Below are 11,721 nucleotides of genomic sequence, written 5' to 3' on the forward strand. Positions count from 1 at the left end.
TCTTCTTCGATCAATAGCATAGCAATACAATGCTTTGCAGAGAATAATTTTCATTCAATGACTTCAACGTCATTTATGTAATTAACAATTTATGTACAATACATATACACATGGCTTTTCTTCTCAAGCTACTTCGTTATAAATTAGTGAAAAAGTAATGCTTTGGCCATGGTCTACGTATCGGTAATTATTATTTACCTACAACTTCGTTACTAAATACCTATACATTCGAATGATTCTTCTAATAATCCCCAAAATGGTCAAAAAACTCGAAATGTATATTTATTACAATCTCAACACAAATACCATATTCAATACTCACAATATAATATAACTTCTTCCCTAAATTTTATTCATATATAGACAATGACAAATGGTATTGATACTTTGATTATTATAACTGTATCCAAGATAAATTCTTTCCGAGGCAAATAAATTCACGCTTATTCGGTACGGCTTTAAAGTATTTCGTTTACTTTCAAAATTCTTTTCCATTTCGTCTTCTTTTCTCGTTTTTTTTTTTTTTTTTTTTTTTCTTTTCTTGTTTTTATGTGTCTTTTCAATTTTAATATTATTAAGGACGGAAAACAGAAAACGCTAAGACTAATTGGATGTTCAACGTCCACTGTTAAGAATTCATTTTTCTTTTTAAAGATGTTATCTCATCTGAATTTACTGCATTCTTTATGCACTTACATTATTACCTAAAAAAAAAAAAAAATTAAATTTGAAATTATGTTTATGAGAAAAATATATTAACAATATCCTACCATCTTTACTGCTAACTGAACAGACTGAATATTGCCTCGGCGAGGAGATTTTGTACAAACTTCGTCAGCTAAATATCAAGATCATCTTCGTGACTTTTGTTTGTTTGTAATATATCTTAATCAATTTTATCTTGTACTATGATATCCAAAACCTGTAGTATTTTTTATATTTTTAAGATATGATCATATATTTTAAATTTCTAAAAAAAATTACAATTTTAAATGTTAACTGCTTAAATTCTAATTTATATATTTGAACTTATACATGTACTTTTATTATACTACTAACTGTAAATAAAGTCGTTAAGAGAAGTTTTCCTTGAATTAAGTCTAATAAAACGGATGGCCCAAGATGCATAGCTCATTCACCCATACAAAATAACATTGATATTGTCAACGGACCACATCTTTCTCGAGTACCCATATATCCAAGTGTTTCAGACAAAATATAAAATACGTGAATAAAATAATTGTATATTTGCCAATTAAATTTCAAGACAGTTCTTTTATGTAAAAACTTAATTCAATTATTTTACATGGCACATTTGGTTACAGCTCGAACAATGTGTCCGCTCTTTATCACATAATAGAAGAGAGTCACATGTCACTTGAGCAACAGTAGCATGGCTAGGCTAGCCTATAGAGTAAAAAACGAAAATTGTTAATTAAAACATTATGGATATCTGTCTCTAATTTTTTCTATCACAATTAGTATTATGGAAGGACGAGTTAATGACTAACATATATAATAAAGTGGTGTTCATTTTCTAATGTTGAAATTCACTTTTCTCAAATTGATTCAACCCATTACAAAACTTAATTACTTTTAAGATTCTAGGTTTTTTAATGGAATGAAACATTGAGAAAGAATGCAAGTAAAAAGTTCGATTATCTATATTTATGAACGCCTATAATATGCAAAAGATGATAAAATAAAAAACACTAAGATGTCATAGGACGTTTTACACGCACAATCGTGCAATACACCATGTAATGTTGATGACATCCTTAAACAGACATGTAGACATCAGTTGACAAGTAAATACTGTAGCAACACATAATGAGTAAGTCAGTTAGGAAGAAAAACTATCTGGTCCATTAGTGGATAACAGAAACCAGCTCTGCGACTCAGTGGAAGAAACACTGAATTACTCGCTACTATTATTACATATCTACTACTATGAACAATACATTATTTAATATTCACTACTTAACTAAACATTGTAACCGAGATTAAAAAAATATTAAACAATTATAAGATAGTTACGTATATTTTATAACATGCAAACTACCTTACATGTCAAAGAAAATTGACACAAAAATGGTCCTTAAGTGTTAAAAGAAGAACAGTCAAAGCTTCTGGGATTCTTGGATGCTGATTTTTGTAACATAACTCTCTGTATACAAGCATAGCAATGCTTGAGAGAGCTACACATCTTGCAATACTGGTTGGTTCTCGCCTACAACTTTTTAAAAGGATTGTGATTATATACTCCTAAAATAAAATAGTCTATGTCAAGATATCTTCCGTAAGTATAAACAATAGACTATAACAATTATCTGTTGTATCTTGATACCTTTGCATCTGGACATGTCATAGTCGCGATATCTGACGCATTTGGCTGAAATACAGGTAATTTAACTGTCGTGGCTGGTAATGATAGTAAGGAACCAATTATTGAAACAGCTTCAGTCCTTGGTGCCGATCAAAGTATTGTTCAAGAAATTATAATTTATAATTTAATAACAGAATAAAATTAATAATTCTAAAGAATAAAATTTTCATAATACCTCGATATCTAGATCCAGGAAGAGTCACATTGAACAACTTAGGACCAGTATACCTAACCAATACATGTAACACTTTACTATCATTACTAACGATACTATTGTGGACCACACGGCAAAAAAGAATTAAGTGCTGTTTTGGAAAATTAATGTCTTGTGGTTGAATTGCTAAAAGGCAGATGAAACGATATGCTGCAAATTTACCAACTTCGTATTGCCTAGGAAGTTGTATTGCCTAAAAGTATGATAAAAGTACGATTATAAAATATTTTAATAATGTTTTAATAATGATACTAAATAATACAAAAAATAAATTAATATTAACCTGGAAACACCATGGAGCAATAACTGTCAATGGAGGTATAAATTCTGGAGCTGGTGGAGTTGCTTGATTGTCCCCAGATACACCTTGCTTCAAACGAATCTAAATAATATGAAAATGATAATAATATTATTATAAATATAAAAGTATATATGTCATCATACTTTTATAAGTGTGTGTGTAAGTTAGACAAGGTAATCCATGACTTGACCATGAAGGGTAAGATCTTGAATATTATTTACATCTCCCAATGCTGATAACATACGACGCTATAATACGACTGCAACATCAGGTAGCCATCCACGAACACCACCACCGGCCATAACAGATCGTCTCTCGAATGCATCGTTTATGTCTATAAATTAATAATACATTATAAATATAACTAAAATTAATATAAAAGAAAAATAAAAGCTATTTATAAAATCAAAGTACTTCTAAGGAATTTCTTCATTAATTTAAACTGAACTCAAAATTTATTCAGAATCGAATACAAACGCATTGTATTATGCATATTTGAAATATGCAATTTACGAAAATGTAGTTCATACCTATATTAAACTCTGGACTATAAATAGAAAATATTTGTTATATAAATAATTCCGTTAATTCGTGAAAAGATAAGCAAAGCATATTGAATGGAACAATGAATTATTATCATTATCAAAGTAATAAAGTATTCCGCCGTTAGTTTTATGTTTGTGATTTTTTTGTACAAGAGATAAAAAAATAAATATTAAAAATTTTTTTAAATTATAAAAATCTTCACACTTTGTTATGCAATGAAGAATGATCTTTTATTTTGAGGCAGCTGTTAAATAGCGGTAAACGATATACTTACCGATACTACTACCATCAATATTTTCTATTTGTATCGGGCTGTCGACTCCACTGCTTGATGTCCGAGAAGGACAACTCGGAGATGGTGGTTCGCTATCGACTATAATAATGCTATCCAAAAGTTTAGCTCGCCTGTTCGGTAACATTTTTCGACCAGCTGCCGACGTTGAAATAGCACCATTTCACAATAGCCGTGCAATATCTTGTTCTATCGATAGAGGGAGTACTGCGTGTGTAGAAAATTGTTTACTTAATACACAAATAAGCCACAACCACTCAGAGAAATATCGGATCTATTTGAAGAGTTTTTTATCATCAAAAATTAGGAAAAATCACGAGTGAAAAGGATCGCGCTAATGAGATATATAATACGTGACTAATGATAGATGTAAGAAGAGGGATAAATATTTGGTCAATGCCAAATTAGTTATTTTTAAACTGGTATTAGCGTTAAAGCAAGAAGTAAGAACGTAGATAATATTACTAAATGACATAGCTTGTTAAAATATAATGCAAGAAAAAATAAATTTAGAATTTAATGCTTCATAGGCCACTTACCAGGGATACTACTGTGTACGGTATGTGTACGGTTCCTATGAAGTTTCCTACGTGCTTTTCCATTGTATATCGCGTTATCGCTTGCACTACGAAGAAGCGGTCGTACCTTTCTTAAGTATCGCACTGGGTGATCTAATTTACAATAAATATTTTATTTAAAAAAAAAAATTATAAATTAAAAGTATAAAATAGATAAGCATTTTAATATAGCTTACCCGAAACACTTTCTTTAGATACAGTATTATTATCTTGATCAGTATTTCCTTTGCGCGGTGGTTGAACACTTCCGGTGGAAGCAGCTCGATTTCCAACACCACGACATTTTTTAGTTTTTTGCTCACTTAGACTATCTAACGGTAAATCGTTTAAATCCAAGTTGTATACGCGTCTAGCAAGTACCCTTGTTAAGGTATCCAATGTTTTCTATAAAATAATCCCAAAATATTGAGAAATATTAATATTAAATTCTTTTATTATTTTACACGAATTTTAACTCAACTTACTGCCCATTCTCGAATTAATTCTTCCCATTGCGTTAAAGATGTCAGTACTTCCAGAAACTGATCCCATAATTGGGTAGAAATAACAACATTTAAATTGGCTGTAATCCATGTAAGAATTAAAGTTTGAAATATGGCAGAGGCAAGTTTACCACCAATACTCTCTTGAATCTTGCAACGAGAAGATTTTTCGTTTAAAACAAGTGACGTTATTTGTAGTAATACCCTGGAAAATAAATAAAAAAATTATTATAAATTTACGAAATAATTTAATTGCAAAAATATGATGTCTAAATCATATGTACCTAAGTAATTGTTCCCAGGTTCCTGGTTCTAGTCGAGAATTCATTGCAACATATGGATATACGTTTAGAACTCTTTTACAACTATCAGTTTGTTCTTCAAGTAATATCAGCGACGCATTCAGTCCAGAATTTTCTAAGAAAAAGACATTAGAAGCTTGTGTGATGAACACTTGTAGAACGTTTGTAGTTCCCGCTCCCTATAAATAAATTTTCTCTGTGTACAGCACCCAGGTAAGAATCATTCTGTTAATTTTGTTTGACAATAGCTTACAGAAAGATTTTTATCGATATCATTGATGATTTTCTTCAAATTTTCTTCTAAATCTCTTTCCTTGTGATTTCCCAATGGTTCTAATATAAATGGTGGTAGTTCCTAACAAAAAATGCAAAAGCAAGTGAACATTTTTTTCATATTACTGTAACATTAGGAAATTATAAATAACAATTGTACATTCATCTGAATCCAATCTTTATAAATAGCTATAGCCTTTCTTATTGCACCAACATGTTTAAAGTCTAGCAAAAATGTTTGTCTATACAATTCATGTACAAAATTCACGTTATCTCTGTTTCCATGTAGCACTTCTCTAACAAGAGTAACTGCTGAAACAGTACTGTCTTCTTGATTTTGATTCTCTTGCTGAGGCGCAGTTGATTCAGGAGATAGTAAAATTCAGCCAGCGGCATTTTGAGTGACCGAAACACGACGAAGTTCTGACTCTGTAGTTTCTTCATTTGGAGTTGTGCTAAAACAGAAAATTTTATATCATAAGTTACATGAAACTGATATATAATATTAAAATACTAATATTAAAATACCTATGTGAAAGGTGTGTGACACGAGCATCTTCTCTAGCAATATGGGTAAAACTAGCAATCTACTTAATCAAAACAACTTTGCATAATACATAATTATCCTGATTCTGATTCGTTGGTTTACGCATCGTGGACAATTTTTTTAATTCGGTTTATAATGAAAATTGAAAAGTCTTGTGCTGTCGAGAAGATTTATCTCTTCATTCTATCTTTACAACCTGTAAATAAATTGAATCAAAATTTGTTTACTGCTTTCTTAATACTATATAATTATATTGTTTCAAAATATGTAGATATACCTGAGTAACCATAAATTCAAGTAATGCTTCTAAAAATCGAACAGTTTCATTATCAAGAGGCTTTTCCCCACTTTGTGGAGGTAGAATAGGTCCACTGTCAACTGGTGTGACAGGACATTGTTTTGAACCATCGTCATGAAAAGTATTTTGTGACAATTGTGTATCATAAAATTCCTTCTTATCTTTAACATCACAACCAATAACTTTTATAAGTTTATCCCCCTTTCCATCTATTTTATGATCCGACTTATAAGGAGTTGGTTGTTGGGATGGGAATCCTGGTATCAAGTTTGCAAATATTTGGTGGATATGATCAGGAGCATTTTCACCAAGTGCTTGGTAGCACAAAATAAAATATCTATAATCAATTTAGAATACATTACATTATATTACATATATATATATGTATAATTTTTAGTCATGTAACATTTATTTAATATGTTATGAACGAATAAAAAGTAAAGAAAAAAGCATCAGTTTTAAGAACTTTTAAGTACATACTAATCGTAATGATATTATACTTGTACAATCAGATGTAATGATCAGATTAATGGAACTCAGACTGCAATGATAATATTAACATTTTGCAAGTATTATACATAATTATAATGTTAATATATTTAATGTAGTCATAGTTCCATAAATAAAACTGTATATGTAGTTTTATTGACAAAAATTGCAGTCTCATCTATATCTTTATGCAAGGCAGTTATAATGTATAATTGTTAAAATTCGAAATATACATATATGACTTTAAATATCTTTACCTCGTTGCCGTAGATTTGTCTCAGCTGGCACAAAGCAATTATACAGAATAAATACAGACATGACTGAAGTTGCCTTCAAAAAACCCCTTGGCTTCATCAATGTCCACATTTTCTATAAAATAATATTATAACTATTTAATTCAATAAAAAAAAACATTACTTAATTAAGAGATGAATATACTATTTCTATAAATATTCTATCTATAAATTAATTATAAAATTCATAAGAATATTCTTTAACTTATCTTCATTAACATTAATATTACAAACCGATAATTATTTTAATTTTTAATTAATAAGTATTTATTATATTATCAGAAACTACAACTACATTTCCTTTATCAAAGGTTTGGTTTATCGGGAGAACTGTAGAGTCCCTATTACATCATCCCTAGTCTTGTATACTTGTACTTATATAGTAGAACTTTCTTCCTGCTATATTTTCATATGACCACTGTAAATGTCATTCTTATACATATGTATATAACTATAAAATAATAAGAAAATATAATTTTATTCACTTCATTGTATAAAAAGAATAATACTATATACAATTTGTACAAGCATAACAAAAGATTTTTAAAGTTCCTTTAAACTGAAACAAATATTTATTTTTAACATGATACAGTCACAAAGTTATGCATAAGAAATTTTAAAATTATAAGAAATAAAATAATATTTTACATGATGCCTAATTATTATTCTAATAACGAATTATATATCCTCAATAACATTCTAGTTCATAAATAAGCTGCAAGATTTTTCATTGATTGACGATGATTATACATTTAAGTATATAGTACTATCTATGTATAATAATAATGTAACATTAGCTGAAATTGGAGGCCACTGTAGGTTGGTTACTGTGGTCACATGGTTTGGTGATTAGATACTACTACTTAACACTATACCACACCATTATAATTGCAAACAAACTAATTATTCTCTTTTTAAGAGACCATATAATGACATTCAATGATAATAATTTATTGATATTTTTTTTAAACACAATAAAGTATAAATTTCCTTTATATCTTTCCATAATTAATAGTAAAAATTAATATTCATTTATATATTAGAATTATACATTTAATTTTCCTATTATTGTGTATAAAATTTTAGAGAATGAAATATAGACTAACTTCGCACTGTCACCATGTCAATAACTCGAAAAGGACAGCCTCTTTTATCACAGTTCGGCGTCAAATTTCACGACCGCACACACCTCCGATCAAATGTACGTGGCAGCCATCTTGACATTCTCGGAGCGCACTGCTTATATCCTGTCATAATCATTTTTCCTTTTCTCTTAATTTTCTACCCACGCAAAGATGTACTCATACAGCCGAGCATATCTTCTCGTAGTAACTTATTATAGTTCTTTCATAGAATAAGCCCCTTACTAATTAAATTTTTTGTGGATGCACGTTTACTTGCAGAATGTCGAAACAAAATTTTTTTTAAACCTGGCGCTCTTGATCTGTTTTATCATGATAATATCATTTATTGCTGCTATAGTACCTTATTTTTAAGATATTAATCGATTTTTACTAAAATGTTTATTGTAATATTATATAAAATATAAATTTAATCTTTAAAATCTCTCAAATTACTCACAAGTCATTATCGACTTAATTACAAATGATATACTAAATGTCACTAGATATCCCATTCACATGTTTGCATTTAAGCTAGTAACTTATTATAATCGCAAGTGACATCTTCGTACGTAGAAGAAATTGGCGGTATATTTAAACAGAATAATGCAAAGTGATAAAGTTTGTATAGAACTGGCATTCAATAAAAGTATAAGTTACAGTCAACGAATTAAAGTAAAAAATTTTTGGAAATTTGTAGAAGAAACAAAGCCCCTTGAACCTTACGTTGTAACGTCAGGTATAATCATGTTGCATCTTGCATCATGTTGTAAACTAATTTGTAAGATAGAAATGATGGTAAGGATATTAAAAATATAATAGATTAAATATTTCAAGCAATACTGGTTATATTACAGTGTTCGATATTTAACATATATGTAACTAATTTCTGTAGCCAGAAATGTGAAAGGTAATGAAAATTTACAGAAAAAGAAGCGGCAACAAAAGAAGATTAGGAACCTTTAAAATGGTAAGAGAAAATGGTACAATAAGTTCAAGCTCTTTCAAAAGCATGGAATAGATAAAGTGGCACTTGCAACTGCAGAAGAATGCAAACATTGTTCTAAACACTCTAATTATATGTAAGTACTCCAATTATGTAGACGACTAACTTGATTAATGTTAAAAATTATTAGTATATAAATTCTCAATTGGAGTCCAGAAGTTTGTGAAACGATAAAAGAGTCATACGAGGAGTTATTAAATGACATGGAAACTTTCGACGAAAAATCACATGATAACACTAATATGAATTAACTATAGAAGAAATCTTCTATATCATGTGTCGTTCATGCATATTAATTTTTCATTTATAACCTAGAAACAAATCTTTGTTCCCACTTGATCAATTTAATCATATTATACATAAAAGACTCTTTCATTTAATTACCACATTTAATATTTATATCCTAATAGGAAGAAAATTAAACTGACGATACACTCTTTCACTTCTAAATCTAATGTTTTAAATCGATTATCATGATCAGTATATATTTAAATACACAAATTGCTGGAATTTCTTTACTGAAAATATTAATAATTTATTCGATATCTGGTACATTGTTCATTCTGGCTGATCGATAGAATTGGAAATTGGAACAAGATTGAATATATATAAGCAAGATATTACACGCGGTCCGAGGTTCCGAGCAGTATCGAATTTCTGTGGTGCAAGAGCTCGACGTTGTTCGGTTCGAGTAAGGTGCTTTGCCACGGGAGCCATGAATGGACTCGAAGATGCTGAATCCTTGTACATCTGGCCATCTGACTCTCTCGCGTTACCTCCTTATTGTCAGTTCATCGTGCATCCAAAAACCCGAACCGAATGACCGCGCACTGCGCACTCTCAGGCTGATAAATATAAACAAAGGAAATACGTAATATGCATATTATAAGCTGCATATATTTATTCGAACGTTTATAGCAAGGAAAAAATGTAAAGTTAGAAAAACGAAAGGAATTTATCTTCCAAAATATCACGAAGAATACTAATTTGATCTACATATGTAGATTGTAGTAAGTACGTATAAAAAGAAGAAAATGAATTAATACTTAAGCAGTTAAAAGTAATGTAGTATTATAATCGCAAGGTTTGCGTAAAGTAGCATCGTTCCGCCCAGTCTCATCAGTCTAATAAACACGCGGTAACATCGTAACTTATTCGATTGGACACACCGATCTCTTGATTTTATCTCACGCATAATAAGTTAGACAGTATAGCCAGTTAATTTCGTAGTGAAATAACACATCCCTCTCCAATAAACGGTAACCACGGGTGATTATTCACCCTCCTGTTGTTTCTCATTTTATCGATCTTCTTTCCTTGCTTACTCCTACATTTCGTTACAATTAACCGGTTTGTTACTGCAAAATCCGTACATTTCAATGTTTTACGCCAGTTGCGAATCTTGACGTAAGTATGTATATAATATACTCTTGTACGATAACGTACGTACATTTATAATTATTCGTAACTAAAATTATTTAATGAAAAGTATAATTTTCTTATTGTAATTACTATCATGTTATAAATATTTTTACATAAATATGATATCAAATATTTTATATGGAAAAAAAATAATTTCGTGTGTCCTCATTACGTAACTTCATTTGAAAGAGTAAACGAGGACCAGAAATAAAAGTAAAACTATATTACATCATTGATACACCTAATTTAATAAAATTTAAAAAAAACCAATGTATCTAACGTACAAATATATTGACTTGGCAAGTGAAGTGGCTCAGTCGGATAGAATAAAAATATTTAAACGAGGGAAGTATTAATTATTATAAAACGTGATATACACAGCGAAGATGACGTGTCACGCGTAAATTAATCGATAGAATAATGTGATGAACCGAAAATGATAAGTTACCCAACATTTCACCGAACAATTCTCCTTGATCAGGGCAATTTGGGCTGGATGGTGCAACGATATGGATTCATCCACGTCTAACCGGAAGTAGAACGCTATGGACTACGCATCTCCTGTCTTTTGCTAAACGATTTATCACGCACATCAAGTTTTCTCATTGTTATTTTAATGAAAGATAAATTTTTGGAGCAATCGAGGAATTTATTCAACTAAATTAATCGGCTTTTCGTAACTTTGCTAAGCTTCACTCCATAGAGGTTATAACAGTCTTTCGAATATATAAAACTTTGCTATACATTCAAACGTACAGTTAATCATTCTTTAGCGCGTTACTCTCCTGTCGATACTAAAAAACTTCAATTTTACCTTTTATTCTTTTTCCCAAACAGCATCTCTCCTTCCGATATTCCACAAAGAACCATTCCAAACCACCATCCAAACTCCTCATTCTCGAGTAACACGAAAATAATAATTCTACTTCATTACTAGCCCAAAAATTACCAGCAATCTCGCTTCGAGCTATCATTGGTTCCCCGAAAACACATTTCTTAAACGCGCGAGACAATCCTTGAAACGGAATCGATTGATTTGCGAACACCGAGATTAAATAATCTATATTCTCCTAAAGAAATTTCATAAGTATTTCTTTCTCGTTTAATAGCGTCACGTCTGTTCTCGGTCAGGTTAGTTTACTGGGGAGCATTACCGCCGAGGGGGGTTTGG

General features: G+C 30.2%; 1 pseudogene; it reads right to left on the bottom strand.

The window, feature by feature from the left end:
* Positions 1-886: 886 nt before the first annotated feature.
* LOC143220889 (putative Rho GTPase-activating protein CG5521) lies at positions 887-11,420 on the bottom strand (annotated as a pseudogene).
* Positions 11,421-11,721: the final 301 nt, after the last annotated feature.

Source organism: Lasioglossum baleicum, unplaced genomic scaffold (assembly GCF_051020765.1).
Source record: "Lasioglossum baleicum unplaced genomic scaffold, iyLasBale1 scaffold1695, whole genome shotgun sequence".
NCBI classification, from domain to species: Eukaryota; Metazoa; Arthropoda; class Insecta; order Hymenoptera; family Halictidae; genus Lasioglossum; species Lasioglossum baleicum.